Consider the following 18,827-nt stretch of genomic DNA (forward strand, 5'->3'; position numbering starts at 1 on the left):
TGTCTGCATAAAATTGGAAACCTATCAGAACTCTTCTGAGAAATAAAATTACTGTTGCCAGGAAAAAATATGACCAAATGAAATGAATCATGCTCTTTTTTTAGAAAAATATGTAAAAAAATAATACTACTTAGTTTAAATTTATCAATTTATTTTATGAAAAGTCAAAGATGCGTTGCCCGAGTTAAAACACGGCTAGGCTAGGATGGTAACTAACCACGGCCGAAGCCACCCACCAAACCAGACCAGAAATTTAGATAATACTAGCTGATGCCCGCAGCTTCGCCCGCGTGGATTGGTCAGATCCCCTGCAGCATCAGGATTGAGGAGTTGGAATCCAAATTTTTTATGAAACAATGTCGCAAAGTTCCTCTATCGATTAAAAAAGAAATGACGCAAATCGGTTCAGAAATCTCAGAGATTTCGGTGTATATAGGTAGAAAAACACAACTCCCTTTTTGAAAGTCGGTTAAAAAAGTAGCCTATGTTACACCCTGGTCAATTCTCTACTTGTCTGTGAAAATCCCGTCAAAATCGGTTCAGCCGTTCCCAAGATTAGCCTTTTCAAACAGACAGACAGACAGACAGACAAAAATTTTAAAAACGTGTGATTCAGTTATAGTATCGTTCAAATAACCATATAACCTTAATATGCGGTAGTTATTTCGAAATTACAGACAGACACTCCAATTTTATTTATTAGTATAGATAGTATAGATAAAATTTCAAACCCTCGAACCCGGGACTTCCCACTAATAAGACCACGGCGCTTTGCTTTGAGGCCGTTAAATTATGACCTAAGTTTTTACTACGACAATTGGAACAAGCACACAGACTGACATACTGGCGTTATGTACAACGAGATATTAGCCACCCTCATTTCTCCGGAACTCTGCTTGGATTCCATTACAACTGGTAATACAATCAACCACAAAACTCTTAGGGCGCGTGAAGAGAAGTGTCCGATATACTAATCAGGTTATAGTTAGAGTCACGTCATCCTCTCAATAATCTGATTGATCAATCTCTCATTAAAAAAAATTTAAAAACCGACTTCCAAAACCACTACAAAGTAAAAAAAAATTTGTTTCTACACATGTTTGTATGTATGAATAATGTCGGGCGAGCATAATAAAAGAAACTAGAAATCTAAGTGAAGCTTTTAATTTTTTTCGATAAACTTGTGAAATAAGGACTAAGAGTTTTCATTTAGTTTAATATTTAAATCGAAACACTTTTTTACACGACTGTACGTGTCGGGTCACCAACAGAGTGGATGCACGAAATACTATAATGTAACGACTCTCCCTTCAAATGAGTTATTATCTACATATCTATATAATTACAACTCTATTGCAATGGAATAGAGTTCAATTTCGCGTTCGACCCACTTGAAGTAATACACAGACTAAAGAAAAACATAGACAGCCAACAGAACTACAAAAATGAATTATATCAGTAGAAGCTGAATCAACCATTGCTAGATGTTCGATACGAAAAAATACCCTGAACATCTCTATAATTTTGAAGTTCGTTTATTCTAAAGGTTATTTTCAAATATTATGGTTGTTTACTGAACGTATTTTGACTTTGCTTAGATAAAATAAGATAAATTTATATCTCTATAAATTTGTCTTTTTTTACTTTAATTGAAGTCTAAGCAAAACCAAAGCAAGTTCGATACATGATATAGCCAAGTCTTTATTTTAGTAACTCTACCACTCTGACATAAATATGATAACTTAATAAATAATAATTTGTACCATTAAATTCTATACCCATTCAAAGAAGAAAGCCTAAAGAAATAAGTTACTGACTTATTTGTATTTAAAAACATAGCTACAATGATTTCATTACCATAGTAGAAAATTATTCTGGCTTTATAAAGGTTCCATCTATCTTTTTTTTAAATCTATGCATGTAACATGAAATCTGATAAAATATTTGTACCAGAAATGCAGAAGATATTGCTTGTGTACTGCAATATTTTTTTATTAATAACTAGAACAATTATTTGGGCGTTTCCGGTTATTTTTAGCTAGATGAATTGCTCAGTTTATTTTTATACTAGCTGATTTTGTTCGCGTGGATTTACTTTGATTTTCCGGGATAAAAAGTAGCCTATGTCCATCCCCGGGATGTAAGCTAACTATGTACCACATTTCATCAAAATCGGTTTAACTGTTGGACAGAGAAAAGCTAGCAGACGGACAGACAGACATACTTTCGCATTTATATTATTAGTATGCATATGGATAAAGTGAGCTGAGTTAACTATCATCATCATTATCAACCCATGGGCGGCCCACTAAGGAGCATGGGTCTCCTTTCAGAATGAGAAGGGCCATAGCCCATTTCGCTAAGCCAAGTGCCGATCAAACTTCACACATCGTTTGAGAACATTATGGAGAACTCTCAGACATGCAGGTTTCCTCATAATATTTTCCTTCACCGTTAAAGGAAGTCAAATTTAAGTGCTTAAGGCACCCATAACTCTGAAAAGTTGAAGGTACGTGCCCAGGATCGAACCTGGATCCCCTAAATAGGAAGCCGACTTTTTAACTACTAGTCTATCACCACTTGTTTTCTTAAATTGTAGGTACAGAAACTTTTTATCAAGCCATCAAGCCAATTTGTAGTAAGTCGTAGCAAAATGCTACAACGTAGACGTGCTACGAGCATGTAGCAATGGAACGTAGAGGATAGTAAACAGCGAATCTAACTAAACCTATTCAGAGGCTATTTTCTACTCTCTAAAATGTATAAAATACAGATGCAAAGAATATTGTTTGTACCTCCATGTTGAACAGCCTGGCTGATTCTATAAGCAAATATGTATCGAACCAGCCACCAGTGTATTTAGTATGAGATTTTATACATTGACAACGGTGATATACAATAATTCCAGCGTTGAAACACAGTAATGATAGTGTAAAGTTAATCTAAATTTCCTTAATTTAAAATTGAAAATTAAGTAGTAGGTATCGCATATTATTTAACTTCACAAAGTTTCCGCTCGGAGCGCTGACTGAAGATGTCTCGTCGAAATTGAGTTTTAAAACTAAAATTTTAAGGTTCATTTTACTTTAAAGCTGAAGTGTTTCAAATTCGAATTCTATCAATGTTGGACAGATATAAAATCTTATGCTAAACTTACAGTTGTAGCAAAAGGCTACAACGTAGACGTGCTACGAGAGCGTAGCAATAGAAAGTAGCGGAAAGAATACATAATTAATTTGTCGGCTATATTATTAAAGAACGGCGTGTGGCGTAGTTGTGACAACGCATATCAATCGATTGCGATTGTTAAGCAACGTTGACCCAAGTCCGTAACTGGATGGGTGACCAATTTTTGAGGTTCAAATTTGGCCTTTTCGTTTCCTCCGTGTCCCGGTAATTATCACTAACGTTTGATAATAACTGTAAATTAACCTAAGAGTCGGAATCTCGTTCTCTTAGTCGAGTTGTATGCGGAAGGATCTGGAAATCAACCGCATTATTATCCCAACATAACTCCTACCATTATGGAATTAATGGAAAGGGGTCAGGACCCTCAACAATGAGGAATACGAACATAAAGAAGAATATTATAAAACCAAGTCATGGGTGTATGCGAACTGACCTAACTTTGTTTATTTATACTTTAACCGCTTAGCAACTGGGATTTAAGTTTAGTTGCAAGACAGACAGTTACATTTAAGTTACAGCTACGATTGATAATAATTATACTTTGCTTGTTTAAAAATAGCAAGTGAGTTGCTCAAGCTAGTACCTGCACGATTAAGGCTATACTCAGGTAAAATTTCCGTCCAAAATCAACAAACCCTAAATTATTCCATTTTGCTTTAATTGAAGACTAGCAACCACTCGCAGCTTAGCTCGGTAAAAATGCAAATCTTCTTTATTCTTTATCCCATGGGGTTTCGGAAAATTCAGCTTTCCAAGCAAAAGGATGGGCGTTAATACGTCAGTCAGTAAGTCAAAAGGTCTCTTTTTCTATATTTAGGTTAAAGCTCAACCGTAGCCGTTGTTACAGCTACTGTTATATTAAGTTATGTTATCTTCAGTCTTCAAAGTCAAACTCAAAAAAAAAAAAAAAAAACATTTATTCAAAGTACACTTTTTGATTTTCAACTGTTCAATTTGTAATTTTAGATCTAGGCAATGGTGATAATTAATAGGTACTAAAGCTATAAGGGTTTCAAATGTGTATTGGTCTGAGTTTGAGACTAACCAGTTGTCAGGCAACTGGGCCTTGAACAGACTCGACGAGCCTGACGTAATGGGGTAACGTCTCGTCGACAAACCGACATAATTTACATCCAAACGAAGCATTTGTATTCATGCCCATGACTCCTTCTTAAAAATACAATGTTCTTTAATAAAAAAGGCTTTAGAACGTGAGGGGGATATAGAGAACCTATAGGAATTATACGCCGAGTAGAAGAGTAAGAACTTATTACTTACCTAAAAAACTAAAAGAAAAGCGCTGATAGACTCGTGGTTAAAACGTCAACCTCCTTTCCAAAGGGCCGGACCAAGTTCAACCCCGAGCAAGCACCTCTACTTATTTTACTTTACTCTAAATATTAGGAGATATTGGAGCTGATACTATTGTCTTTCTCTACTGAATAATATAGAGCATCTGCATCTTTTTAGGGTACCGTACATCAAAAGGAAAACGGAACCCTTGTAGGATCACTTTGTTGTCTGTCCATCTATCTGTCTGTCTGTGTGTCTGTCAAAAAACCTATAGGATACTTCCCGTTGACATAGAATCATGAAAGCCAGGTAGGTAGGTCTTATAGCATAAGTAAAGGAAAACTTCCGAAAACCGTGAATTTGTGGTTACATTACAAAAAAAAGTGTGTTCATGAATAAATAAGTTAGTACATATTTTCAATTTTCAAAGTAAGATGACTATACCAAGTGGAGTATCAATGAAAGGGCTTTACTTGTACATTCTCAAACAGATTTTAATTTATTTTTAAGCTTAACAGTTTTTGATTTATCGTGCAAAATATCGGAAATAATACCCGAGCACGGAACGCTCGGTGCGCGAGTCTGACTCGCACTTGGCCGGTTTTTATGTATTGAAATAATACTTATGTACCACATTCATAGTTATTTATTACCTATTTAAGGAATAAAGTCCATCAAAGCGAAGCTGGGAGAGGACTATTAGTAGACTGATAAACCGACACCCGTTTGTACTCTTCCTAGTCGTGTAGAGAACTGGTCACGCATGTACGGTAAACACATCGATGTATAAAAAAGGCTACGGATTAAAGCTATGCGTTTACTGCGTTAACAGCCTAAACTCCGAGGACATTGCATCTTCGGGTTCAAGGAACGGGCCAATGAGGACTCACGCAATTACCGCCTGAATCATGGCCAAAAAAGACTATGCGGCGTCCCAATTGCAACCCTGTGTTGTATTTTCTCCCGATTATCAGGGAGCGTTTGAAGGATGCAGCTAGGGGGGGAGATATGGGGGGTAAAGGCGTCGCGGCGCCTCAGTCTGCCCGAGACCGTCGCGCCGATCGCAGCTATGCCGTGATAGTACACAAATGACTCCACACAATTCGCGATTAAAATCCAGTAGAGACCCAACACGTCCCAGTTGTTCGTCCTGTTGACTGTTAAGTGCTAAACTACATCTAATATTCAAGAACTCGAGGACTGTTCCCGGATTTGTGTTGAATGTGAGTTGAGATGTTGCAACGTCTGAGTATCACGTGCCCTACATTTTTGGGTGTCGCCGCTCAAATGCTACATTTTTACACACTTATTTAGTATTCTCACCAACTTATATAACGTACACAACCTTTTTACAGCTTTTAGTAGCTTTAGAACTGTTTGAAACCCATTTTGGATCCATACTGTTACTATTACTGTAATCTCTAGTCGTTATTGACTGCATGCGATTTGGCAAACGAATTTTGTATGTCTTAATATATTCCGTGTGTCTTAGTTACTGATACCAATCATGTATGTGACAGATATATCTATAAATCATGCCATTGACATTTAAGGTTATTACATTCGAGTAATAACCTTAAAATCTATTGCGGTTTTAACGTAACCACATAGAGTCTACAGTCGCGTATGGCGTACAGTTATTTTCGCTGTGCATGCGTTTTTGGTCTCTATTTTTGGGGGGTGAGGGTTGATTTTCTGAAAGCCGCACGCAAGTAACATTAAACCCGAATGTCTGTAAATTTACTATCTTTTCTTCATTTTAGTTAGCTTCTCTGCAATGCTTCGCCAGTAGATACTATACATTATATAGATGTAAGTACTTTGGGTCCAGACTTTTCTCTTACTTCGTGTGTCTATGTGAACACATATATTTTCCAGCACTCTATTGGAATTCAACCAGAATTTTTAGCTTCCACGTCCATATGTGATTATGATGACTACATTGTTATATAAATATTTGTTACTAGCCTAAACTCGCGTAATTTGATCTAGTACACTTTTCGATCACCTGAAATAAGATCGTAAGTTACCGCTTAGCACTCATTAACTATTTTAGTGGCAGAATGACAAAAATACTTGAAAAAAAAAAACATATTTTTAGTTCATAGATTCTGAAGAATTGTAAATTCTAGGAATTGTACATTCCGAAGAATTGTAGAATCCGAAGAATTATAGATTCTGAAACATTCTTCAAATATTTCATGTGGACAAAAAATAACGATTACATCTTCCATCAGAAAATGGTTAAAGGTAATTTTTACGAACAAATCTGCCGTAATTCCGCAAACCCACGTTCGGAAAAACTCACGCCGAATCCAATTTGCATGTGTATTGAAAAAAGATATTTTGCGAGAGCGCCGTACCATAATTGCGCGGCGAAAATGTAGAAGAGAATTCCGACGTGGAATTCAAGTTAGTTTTAGTAACGCTACCCACCTTTTCAATAATGGCATTTTTAGGGTTCCGTACCCGAAGAGTGACTAAGACCCCGCTGTTCGTCACTCCGTCCGTCCATCTGTCTATATCAGTGGGCTGTATCTCATGAACCATAATAGGTAGAGAGTTGAAATTTTCACAGAATCTGTGAAAAAATCCCAATGTCGCTATAACGAAAAATATTGTAAAAACTATCAAAATGGCAGCCAAAAGAATGAAAAAGTGCTATTTCTGATCTTGTACGAGGGTACAGTAACAAGGTACGGTACAAGGAAACTTCTAAATAATTTTTAAATACATATCAAAAACTGGGAAACCAGCACGAATCGAACCTGCGTCTTCTGGGTTCGCCCGACACTCCACTAAGCTACGGCATCGATTACTGCCAGTAACGCAAGTATTTAGAGATTTTGATTTATTTATATACTCGAGTACGAAACCCTCGGTGCGCAAGTCAAAAGTAAAGGAAAAAATCCGAAAACCTTGAATTTGTGGTTACATCACGAAAAAAAATGTGTTCATGAACAAATAATATTAGTATTTTCAATATCATATGAAAGGTCTTTACCTGCACATACTAAAACAGATTTTTATTTATTTTTATGCGTAAAAGTTTTTGATTTGTCGTGCAAAACGTCGGGGAAAATACCCGAGTACGGAACCCTCATGCGCGGGTCTGATTCGCACTTGGCTGGTTTTTAAAACCTAAATACGCGCGAATACGGGCATCACCTAATGCATCATAAAGGGGATGTTATGAGGTTACATCAAAGGGCGGTTACCACGTGGTCTACCTTAAGGTAAATAATTGCTGCCACGTGACTCGGGGCAAATTAACCTCCCCCATGCGGGCGCTTCCGGCGTACGTGAACCTTGTACAGCTGTTGTGGACCTACCTTTATTATCGTTGAACTTTATATTGATTTACGAGGAAGCTTACTTACCTATTAATTAATGAGGTTTCTTCTATACTTAGGGAGGTATTTTAAAAAGTTCTTGTTGATAAACTTTGTACTGTACACCTTTATTTGTTTGGAATAATTAATAGATCATGGACTATATTATGTGATTATATCCGAACTGTGAAATAAGTGTGAGGCAAAATAAGTTTTATTTATGGTTTTAAATAAATAATTATTATATTTATTCAGCGAGGTTAGTATGATCAAATATTACACAAAATTATTCAATTTGTAAGAACAGGACTTTTAGGAAGGCTAAATTCAGGCGGGTAAAGTCGCGGGCATTATCATGCATAACCTCTACAAGTGCTTAATTGCAAATAAAAATCGGCCAAGTGCGTATCAGACTCGCGCACCGAGGGTTCCGTACCTTGGAAGGATACGAGTAATTATTTGGTTGCTTAAATTTTATTTACAAAATGGTTTTTGGACCTTTCCCTTGGACTGCTAAGACATATGCAGCTTTTTGCCTTTTAAGATTTTAGGTCAACAGGAAGTAGGTAGGTACCCTACAGGTTTTGATTCCCTTGCGAGGGTAAATACATGACAAAAACGGCCGTATCTTTCGATGGCGTTGACTTAGAAGTCTGATTCTTTCACAGATCTAAGCGATTGACTTGAGTATTTCGTATTAATTTCAACTTGGTAACGCGTTCCTGAAAAAAAGGGTCTGGACAGACAGACAGACAACGAAGTGATCCGATAAGGGTTTCTTTTCCGATAAGGGTTGGTAGTACGGATCCTTAAAAATCGTGCTCTATGAAGCTGTCAAAATTAGTATAATGCTGGATATCAAGTTGTAACCAAAAATGAGTTTCGTGCGAAATGACTGTTCCTATGGTAGTAACATAATGCAGACCGAGTGTCGGCCTCGGCGGCCAACCTTCATAGAGATTAGCCAACTTCAGTATGATATCATAGATCACAAGAGATGCACTCTTCCTCATTCCCATAGCCCGATGGGACGGAAATCCGACATGACCGAAGTCAGATCAGGTGCAGGACCTACGGTTTTACTTACTCTCCGAAGCATGGTCGTAAAACACCGCCAAGTTCCTAATTTCGGGTATCTATTTAGAAATTCACTGAGAATTCCTGTGGAGAATTGAGGTCGTTGATTTTTACTAAAATCACAGACGTCAGAACTAGATGTCTATTAGTCCAACGATGACTGTCCATTTTGAATGCCATGAAAGAGGAGGCGCTGGGTATGTGTTACCTTCCTGGTAAATGTACCTTCAAATCAAGAGTGTAAAGGCATCTTATAGTCAAGCGCGCTCCATCTTAGGCTGCATCATAACGTGCAATCCAACTATAAATAAATAAAAAATATAGTTATTAAAAAATCTAGGAATTTTGCGGCCATTTTTAAATACGTCGACCAAACGACTATGATCCGGACTATGTGAAATTTTTTTATATATTATATATTTTATAGTTCCTATAGGAACTTAGAAAATCCTTATAACCAAGTGTTTGGACTATAAATAAATTCTTGTTCGCAAAGGTCCTGTAGTCCTTTGACCGCCCGCTGCGCCTTTCTTCCTTTTTTCCAAGCATATGCAAACTGTGGAACCAACTCTCTTCCAACTAGATTACAACATAGGTTTATTCAAGGAGCGCTCCTCTGGTGCTGCAAATTTTCATGGGTGGCGGTAATCACTTACCATCAGGTAGCCCACATGCTAGTTTGCAGGTTATTTTTATTAAAAAAACGGTCCGTAGTTGAGGTGGTTGGTTTTTTCTGAAATCACAGACTAGATTAGTAGCTAGATTAGTATGAGTCCAACGATGACTGTCAATTCGGAGCGCCAGGCTTAATATTCCGGAGGATCATTTGGCAGTACACAGCAGATGAGGCTCGCGTGTGTGCGTGAGGCGCGGCGCGATCGATGTCGGCCGCCTTATCATTTGCGTGCCCCGCCCGCCCGCCGCGCCGCCCGCCCCGGCGGCGGATGTAGGCAACTGACACTCGGCCACACGACTTGTTTGGGAGGCGTGCGTGTCACATGGCGAGGGGTTATGTAATTTTGTGGCTCGTCATTGAAATCATTTTAGGAATTATTACTCAGAATAGAATAGAATATCTCTATATAATCTATTTTAGAGCACTTTTTTATCATAAAGTGCTGACGGCAGGAGACTATTATCACTCGTTCGGAATGCCGTTCCTACCGAGAAGAACCAGTAAGAAACTCGGCGGTTGCTCTTTTCAAGTTTTCAATTTACAATTTACAATAATATGCCATACAAGCAAATTGCAGCCCCGCGCATTGCCGGAGCGAGTCAAATCCAAGCTTATTTGTCATTTACATGATCTTCGATTGTATAATGTGCTTTTTTCAGGAGCATACTTTTAATAGATGCATATGTATTTAGTCCATGTAAACCTTACTAATGAAAAGTCGAGAGTCGAAATTTCGAGAGTCGAGTTGTATGCCGAAAGATCTAGGAACCCACCGCATTATTATCCCAAGAGAACTTCTACCACTATAGGATTAATGGAAAGGGGTCACGACCCTCAGTAATGAGGAATTCGATTATAGAGAGATAGGGAGAAACCTTACTAGTTTCAAACCCATTCTGTGTCCTTCTTCATAGGGACTCAGCTCATTGCCAATTCAATACTTATAATGAAAACCACTTACGATAGTTTAAACATTAAAATTATTAGTCACTTATAGCCTATGCCCGCGACTTCGCAATTGAGATTTTTCGAAATCCCATGGGAACTCTTTGATTTTCCGGGATAAAAATTAGCCTATATGTAATCCAGGATATTATCTATCTCCATTCCCAGCCAAATCCGTCCTGTAGTTTTTGCGTGCAGGAGTAACAAACATACACACACACACACATACACATACACATACACAAAACTTTCGCCTTTATAATATTAGTGTGATAGTGTGATCAAAAGGTGACTGTCTGACTATCAACGCAAAGTTCAAACTACTAGATGGATTGGGCTGAAATTTGGCATGCAGATAGATAACTATTATAACGTAGACATCTGCTAAGAAAGAATTTTCGAAAATTCAACCCCTAAGGGGTTAAAAAATGGGGTTGATATTTGTATAGTTCACGCGGGCTTAAACTAATCGAAGATAAAAGAGCGCGAAAAATCCTACTTTTCACCCCTTTTTAACACCTCTACCTTATTACCTTTAATGACATCGTATTTCCGGAATGGGCTCAGTAATTTGGGGAGAAAACCGGAAGTTACGACTATCTCCGCTGCTTTAGGAAAGAAAGAAACATTTGTTTTATAGGTGCTCCAAATTTGTGTTTTGGGGTGCAAATTGGTACAACTTAATAGGCATAACCATCCACCTTAAGGATACTTTTAGGATTTCGTACCTCAGAAGGAAAAACGGAACCCCTATAGGATCACTTTGTTGTATGTCTGTCTATCTGTCGTGTCTGTCAAGCAAGCCTATAGAGTACTTCCCGTTAACGTAGAATCATAAAATTGGCCAGGTAGGTAGGTCTTATAGTACAAGTAAAGGGAAAAATCCGAAAACTCTTAATTTGTGGTTACATCACACAAAATGTGTTCTTGAACAAATAATTATTCAATTTTCAAAGTAAAATAACTATACCAAGTGGGGTATCATATGAATGAACATTAACTGTACATTCTAAAACAGATTTTTATATATTTTTATGCATAATAGTTTTTGATTCATCTTGCTAAAATGTCGGAAAAAATACCCGAGTACGAAACCCTCGGTGCGCGAGTCTGACTCGCACTCGACCGGTTTTTTATTTATTGATAAGAATGCGGATTTAACCGTAGCATAGCACACAAGCGATATAATAGCTCGCCCCACTTTAACCAAACGTAAAGATTTATCCTCCATCATAAACATAAATTACACCGCATTGCAAAAATGGGTAGAACGCGTGCACTAGCGAAGCTTTTCTGCATATTTTCTGCCACCAAGTATAATTTAGGGGCCTCCATGCCGAGTGACTAAGCCCCGATGCAATGCTCTAAATTGGGCTTTTAGGTAAATTGAATTTGGGGTTTTAATGGGGAATTACCAAGCATATTCAACCATAAAAACCTAGATGCCAAGGTAAGTACTAACACAGGTTTATAACCTTTGAATGAATAAAATGAAATATCTTTATTGGTACACCAAAAGAGAAATGCAAATATGCAAAACTAGATGATGCCCGCAACTTCGTCCGTGTGGATTTAGTTTTTTTTAAATGCCGTGGGAATTTTGATTTTCCGGGGTAAAAAGTTGTCTATATCAGTTTCCGGGTACTTCTGTACCCACATAAATCAATTTAACGGATGAGCTTATAAGAATCTCGTGTAACTCTTTGGTTTTCCGGGATCAAAAGTAGCCCATGTCATTCCCCGGGATGTAAGCTAACTCTGTATCTCAAAATCGATTAAACTGTTGGGCCGTGAAAAGTTTGCAGACAGACAGACACACTTTCGCAAGTATGGGTTATATGTATGAAAACCTAGGTGCCAAGCTGAGTACTAACACAGTTTTATAACCTTTAAAATGGAATATCTTTAGATACCAAAAAAGAAATTCAAATATGCAAAATAATGTACTTACCTAACTTTGTAAGTTTTAGAGTTATCTTATTTTAAAGGTTCCTTTTTTGAGTTTTAGAGTTACATACCTCATGTTGAAAACTACTGCGATTATGTATTTAATAACAAGTCTTAATTAAATTAAATACAAAAATTTAAAACACAACTGCTCTCAAAAACGAACTAAAAACTGAAAATAAATCACATTTGAAAATGGCGCTATATACCGCTGTACTTATTGAATTTTTTTCCTAAACTTATGCCCAGCATTACATGGGATACCCCCATACATCCAAAACTGTGTAGGCATTAAGAAGTTATGGAATAAATAAACTCACACACATACATACACAAACCTTAAAACATTATACTCCTTTATTTGGGCACTCATGCAAAAACCTAAATCCACACGGACGAAGTCACGGCAAAAAGCATTGTACTATAATCGCGTTGTTATGTCCTCGTGGAGTAATCATGCTATTACAGTTCAATATGCACAAGTGTAAATTAAAAATTTATAACACCCCGACAAGTGAAGGTTACAGTAACTAGAAAAGAGCTGATAACTTTCAAACGGCTGAACCGATTTTCTTCTATTATAGCTAAGAACACTCTCGATCAAGCCACCTTTCAAACAAAAAAAATTAAATTAAAATCGGTTCATTAGTTTAAGAGCTACGATGCCACAGACAAATACACAGATACACAGACACACAGACACACAGATACACACGTCAAACTTATAACACCCCTCTTTTTGGGTCGGGAGTTAAAAATATTGAGTCTCGTCATTTGAGTCGTTAAACCAACGCGTGGAAGTTACAACTGTTGCGGAACTGTGGAAAAGGGCGAAGAAAAATATCTACGCGAACCAATTTGTTTTAATTTTTTTATTCATATAAAAGTCAGGCTTTGACTGCAATCGCACCTGGTGGTAAGTGTTACTGCAGTCTAAGATGGCAGCGGACTAACCTGGGAGGGGTATGACAAGTGGCGTGCACAGGTTTATAGCCCGGGTAAGCACAAATAAGCTACCTAGTCCTCTCTTTACTGGCGGTCATGATGAAAAATGAGCATTAAAGAGAGTAAAGAAAGAGCATTTCTACACGGGATTGTACCGGGACGCTAAACGCTTGGCGGTACGGCTTTGCCAGTAGAGTGGTAACTAGCCACAGCCGAAGCCTACTACCATACCAGACCAGAGATTTAGAAATTTGAAACAGGGGGTTTAAATAAAAAGAGCAAATCAGTATAATCACTAATTTATTTTTGTCACTTCACTTAACATAGGTTAATATCACTCTCATTTATTTGTTACTATTTAAAAAACACTAATAACTGCAATCTTTGACTATTTATATCACACTAATAAACAATATTTTTTGTAAATTATAAAATTCCAAACTCCTACTGGGAATCGAACCCGGACCTCCAATTAATAAGATCACAACGGTTACCACTCCGCCAGGGAATTCGTTAACAGGGCTCTCTCCGTCACTCGTTTCATACAATCGTAGTTCCAATTTCATTTGAATATTAAGCAACCAAAGTCCATGAAATTTTGCAGACATATTCTAGAAACTAATATCTGTGTCTGTGGTGTTTTAGATTTTTCTAAAAACATGTAGTTTTAAAATTACAGGGGCTCAAAGATTTGAATGTAAATTTTTAAGACCGCGTAACTTTGAAACCGAATATTTTAACAGAAATCTGGAAAACCACAGACATAGATGTTAGTTCCTAGAATATGTCTGCAAAATTTCATGGAATTTGGTTGCTTAATATTCAAATGAAATTGGAACTACGATTGTATGAAGCGAGTGACGGAGACAGCCCTCTTAAAAGCAAGTCGCAATAAAAATTTTACCATACTATAATCACGTTATTATGTCATCGTAGAGTAATCATGCTATTACAGTTCAATATGCAAATATTGCGTCTCATTTGAGTCGTTAAACCAACGCGTGGAAGTTACGACTGTTACAGAACTGTCGCGCGACAATTTTACGACAGTTGCCTCGAGTTGTCATGGAAAAGGGCGAAGGAAAAAACTATCTTTAGTGCACCACTACGTTTGATATCCAAATATACATATAAAACACAAAAATTGTAAAAAAAAAAATCATAAACACTAAAAAGTAAAAAATAAATTTAATTACTGAACTAGCTGATGTCCGCGACTTCGTCCACGTGGATTTAGGTTTTTTGAAATCCCGTGAGAACTCTTTGATTTTCCGGGATAAAAAGTAGCCTATGTGCTAATCCAGGATATTATCTACCCACGTGAGCATAGCTGGTATATCCAAAACTCAAATCCATCCCGTAGTTTTTGCATGAAGGAGCAACAGACATACACACACACACATACACACAAATATTCGCCTTTATAAAATAACGGTTCGGACTGCACTTTTCCTTAGCACAGCTAAAAATTTCATGCAAGTACTGCCAAAATCCTTAGCAAAAACACACTTCCAATGAAAATTTTCCTGAATTATTTTTTTTTAAACCCCCGACACAAAAACCTCTATAAGAAAACTAAAAAAGAGCTGATAACTTTCAAACGGCTGAACCGATTTTCTTCGATTATAGCTTAGAACACTCTCGATCAAGCCACCTTTCAAACAAAAAAAAAACTAAATTAAAATCGGTTCATTCGTTTAGAAACTACGATGCCACAGACAGATACACACATCAAACTTATAACACCCCTCTTTTTGGGTCGGGGCATAAAAAAGTTAAAAACTCAAAAGTGTCGATTACTGCAAATAGAGTTACGAGGGAAAATATTAGTCGTAAAACTGTGATAGTATATAATATAATATACTTCTTGTATACATATTATGTTCGGTGATCACACTAGATTACCGAACATATTATTATGTATACAAAAAGTAATATTTTTAGGAGCCAGTGCCAATTAGCCGCATGAACCGTCTACTCTTAATATTGATTCCACATTGGCACCTCATCTCAGCGGCCATAGAATTAAAATTTCAGATCTCTACATATTACGGTTCATGAGATACAGCCCGCTGACAGACAGACGGACGGACAGCGGAGGCGTAGTAATAGGGACCCGTTAGCACTATTCGGATACTGAACCCTAAAAAGTAGGTATATCAAAAGGTAATCGCAGCCGTCTCCGTAAACTATGCACGCTATTATTTCACCCCCGAGATAAGATAGGGGTCGCGTATCGCGATTTATTCATAGGGTTAAATTGATAAGTTATGACCTTTAGTGTGAGCTTGGTAGAGGCATAGAGGCACTGCCTTATTATTTCAAGTTTCATACAAACCAGTACAATAGCAACTAATTTTGACGACCTTCCTGGCGCAATGGTAAGCGCTGTGGTTTTATTAGTGGGAGGTCCCCTAAATCCGGCTTCGGCCGTGGCTAGTTACCGACAAAGCCGTACCGCCAAGCGATTCAGCGTTCCAGTACGATGCGTGTATCAACCAAAGGAGTATGAGTTTAATGAAAACTGCCATACCTCTCCCAGGTTAGCCCGCTTCCATCTTAGACTGCATCATCACTTACCACCAGGTGAGATTGCAGTCAACGGCTAACTTATATTTGACCCGCACGCCACCTTCAGCGGGTTCTTCTCGGTAGGAACGGCATTCCAGTGGTAGATTATTTTGACGATTCGAAAGCACTTGTAAATGTTTAATTGAATAAAAATAATTTGAATTTAGCACGAGGGCTGTGCGGATGTGCAGGGCCACCCTGGTTGCCATCTCAAACTGTCTCGCACTATACATAGATATATTCCTATAGCCTAAAGCCTAGTGCAAACCGATCGCACCGAGTGATGGTGAATAGAATAAAGTCCTAGCTCGCTGACAGACAGACGGACGGACAGCGGAAGCTTAGCAATAGGATTCTGTTGGCACCCTTCGCCTACGGAACCCTTAAAATGGACGTCAAGTGTTAGACGCTCAGTCGATGTGCCTCCACCCTAAGTCCAGACGGGAGAACACCCCAATGCTCCCCCGGTATCATAAAATCGGGTATTAATATCATCATATCAGCATAGCGTAGTAATCTAAAACTGAAGTCAGACATACGGTCAAAGATATACCTAGATATAAAACGAGAACTCTTTCACTCTCTCCCTTTCTTCTTCCTTTCACTCTTTTTTTTTCTTTTCATTTTGTACCTACGCGCATTTTTATATACCCCGATTATTTGGTTTTGTATATGAATTGTTTAATGGATGTGAACGTTTCTTTGGAGAAAGTTGTGGTTTGTGTGTTTTATGTGTTACCTGTTATCTTACTTTAGTACTGCGTGTCTCCAAAATAAAATAAAAATAAATAAACAAATAAAATAAATGATGCACTTCTATGGTGGACTAAGAGCCAGCGCGCGCCAGACCTTCGTTAATTTATAAAAGGTAAAAGTTTCTCTGCGTATTGTCCCCAACACAGGGAGACTCTTTATCTCTCTCTATGGTTGTAGGTATGACAAAAGTTTTGGACAAAATTAGGCACTTCAGCCGCGTGGATTCAGGTTTTTTTTTAAATCTCGTAGGAACTCTTTGATTTTCCGGAATAAAAATGTCCTTAGCCGGGATATAAGCTAACTTTGTACCTTTCATCAAAATCAGTTAAACTGTTGGGATGTGAAAAGCTAGCAGACCGACAGACAAACTTTCGCATTTATAATATTCATATGGATTTAATAGTTTAGACAAAGTGTATGTATTATGTATCCAAACTAGTTTTATTGCTACACTAGCTATTGCTCGTGACTTCGTCCTAACCCCTATGAATTTTCAAAAAATCCTTTCTTAGCGGATGACTCTACGTCATAATAATTATCTGCATGCCAAATTTCAGCCCAATCAGTTTGAGCTGTGCGTTGAAAAACCTGGCTCAAAAGCCTTATCTCATGTAGTCCAGGCCAAGGTCTCGTGGGCGGTTGGTGCGCTTGCCAACACGTACAATTGACGCGAACTTCAGAGCATTGATGCGCATCACACACGTATGGTTTAGCCGCCATTATTAAGAGGGCTCTCTCCGTCACTCGTTTCATACAATCGTAGTTCCAATTTCATTTGAATATTAAGCAACCAAAGTCCATGAAATTTTGCAGACATATTCTAGAAACTAATATCTATGTCTGTGGTTTTCCAGATTTCTGTTAAAATATTCGGTTTCAAAGTTACGCGGTCTTAAAATTTTCATACAAATCTTTGAGTCCCTGTAATTTTAAAACTACATATTTTTAGAAAAATCTAAAACACCACAGACGCAGATATTAGTTTCTAGAATATGTCTGCAAAATTTCATGGACTTTGGTTGCTTAATATTCAAATGGAATTGGAACTACGATTGTATGAAACGAGTGACGGACAGAGCCCTGTTAACAGATTTGCCAAAACCGACGGTTTATGCCAACTGAGTACTGCAGTAAATGTAATGTGCTAAGAGCCAGTGCGAGCCAGACCCTCGTTATTTTATAAAAGCTGGAAGTTTCTCTGCGTGTTGTCCCCAAAATAGGAAGGAACAACCTCTTTCATTTGATATCCCACTCGATTCAATAGTAAAAAAAAATTTTTGAGACCCTCAGTTTTATGGATGTAACTAACATCCGCGCGTTGAGTCGATAACCTACTTCAATAACCACAAACACTAAAAAGTTTGTAATTTTTATATTTAAGTATTTTTAACATTTGTGAAAATCTGTATTATTACTTTCTGAATAAAAGAAAAGAGACTAAAAAGTAGAAAATAATTATTTTTGTTTGAGCTTCACACTAAGATTTCTAGTTTTTTTTATTATGTGCTCGACTTTATACATATTTATATGGGACCACCTGGAAAGTATACCTTTTCAAACTAAAAAAAAATTCCAAATTGGTCCAGGCGTCTTCGAGTAATCGGGGAACATACCTTAAAAAAAAGATTCCGACGAATTGGGAGCCGCCTCCTTTTTGAAGTCGGTTAAAAATAAACTTCGTTAAAGCCAAAGGAAACGGAAACATAGCTTATGACAGCCACTCGTTAAAGATTCCATACAGATGAGGTTGGGAATGAGGTCACAAGGTAAAGTACAGGTTATCTTACTTAATTCACTCTTCAAAGCGATAAAAGAACAAAATTCTTAATATCTTTTCTGTTTCTAACCCCCGACCCAAAAAGAGGGGTGTCATAAGTTTGACGTATGTATCTGTGTATCTGTCTGTGGCATCGTAGCTCTTAAACTAATGAACCGATTTTAATTTAGTATTTTTGTTTGAAAGGTGGCTTGATCGAGAGTGTTCTTAGCTATAATCCGAGAAAATCGGTTCAGCCGTTTGAAAGTTATCAGCTCTTTTCTAGTTACTGTAACCTTCACTTCACTTCAACCAAAAAACTTAATCACGATTTCTATTT

The 18,827-nt window shown here is 37.5% G+C and overlaps 1 protein-coding gene across 2 annotated transcripts in view; it reads left to right on the plus strand.

The window, feature by feature from the left end:
• The first annotated feature begins 5,538 nt into the window (after nt 1-5,538).
• The window catches only part of LOC123877296, a 66,431-nt gene continuing 53,142 nt past the window's right edge, over nt 5,539-18,827 (plus strand). For both annotated transcript variants that reach the window (XM_045923918.1, XM_045923920.1), the window contains exon 1: nt 5,539-5,705. The gene's annotated coding sequence lies outside the window, so the exon portion shown is untranslated. The remainder of the gene's footprint in view (nt 5,706-18,827) is intronic.

The sequence above is a fragment of the Maniola jurtina genome, chromosome 23 (assembly GCF_905333055.1).
Source record: "Maniola jurtina chromosome 23, ilManJurt1.1, whole genome shotgun sequence".
Lineage (NCBI taxonomy): Eukaryota > Metazoa > Arthropoda > Insecta > Lepidoptera > Nymphalidae > Maniola > Maniola jurtina.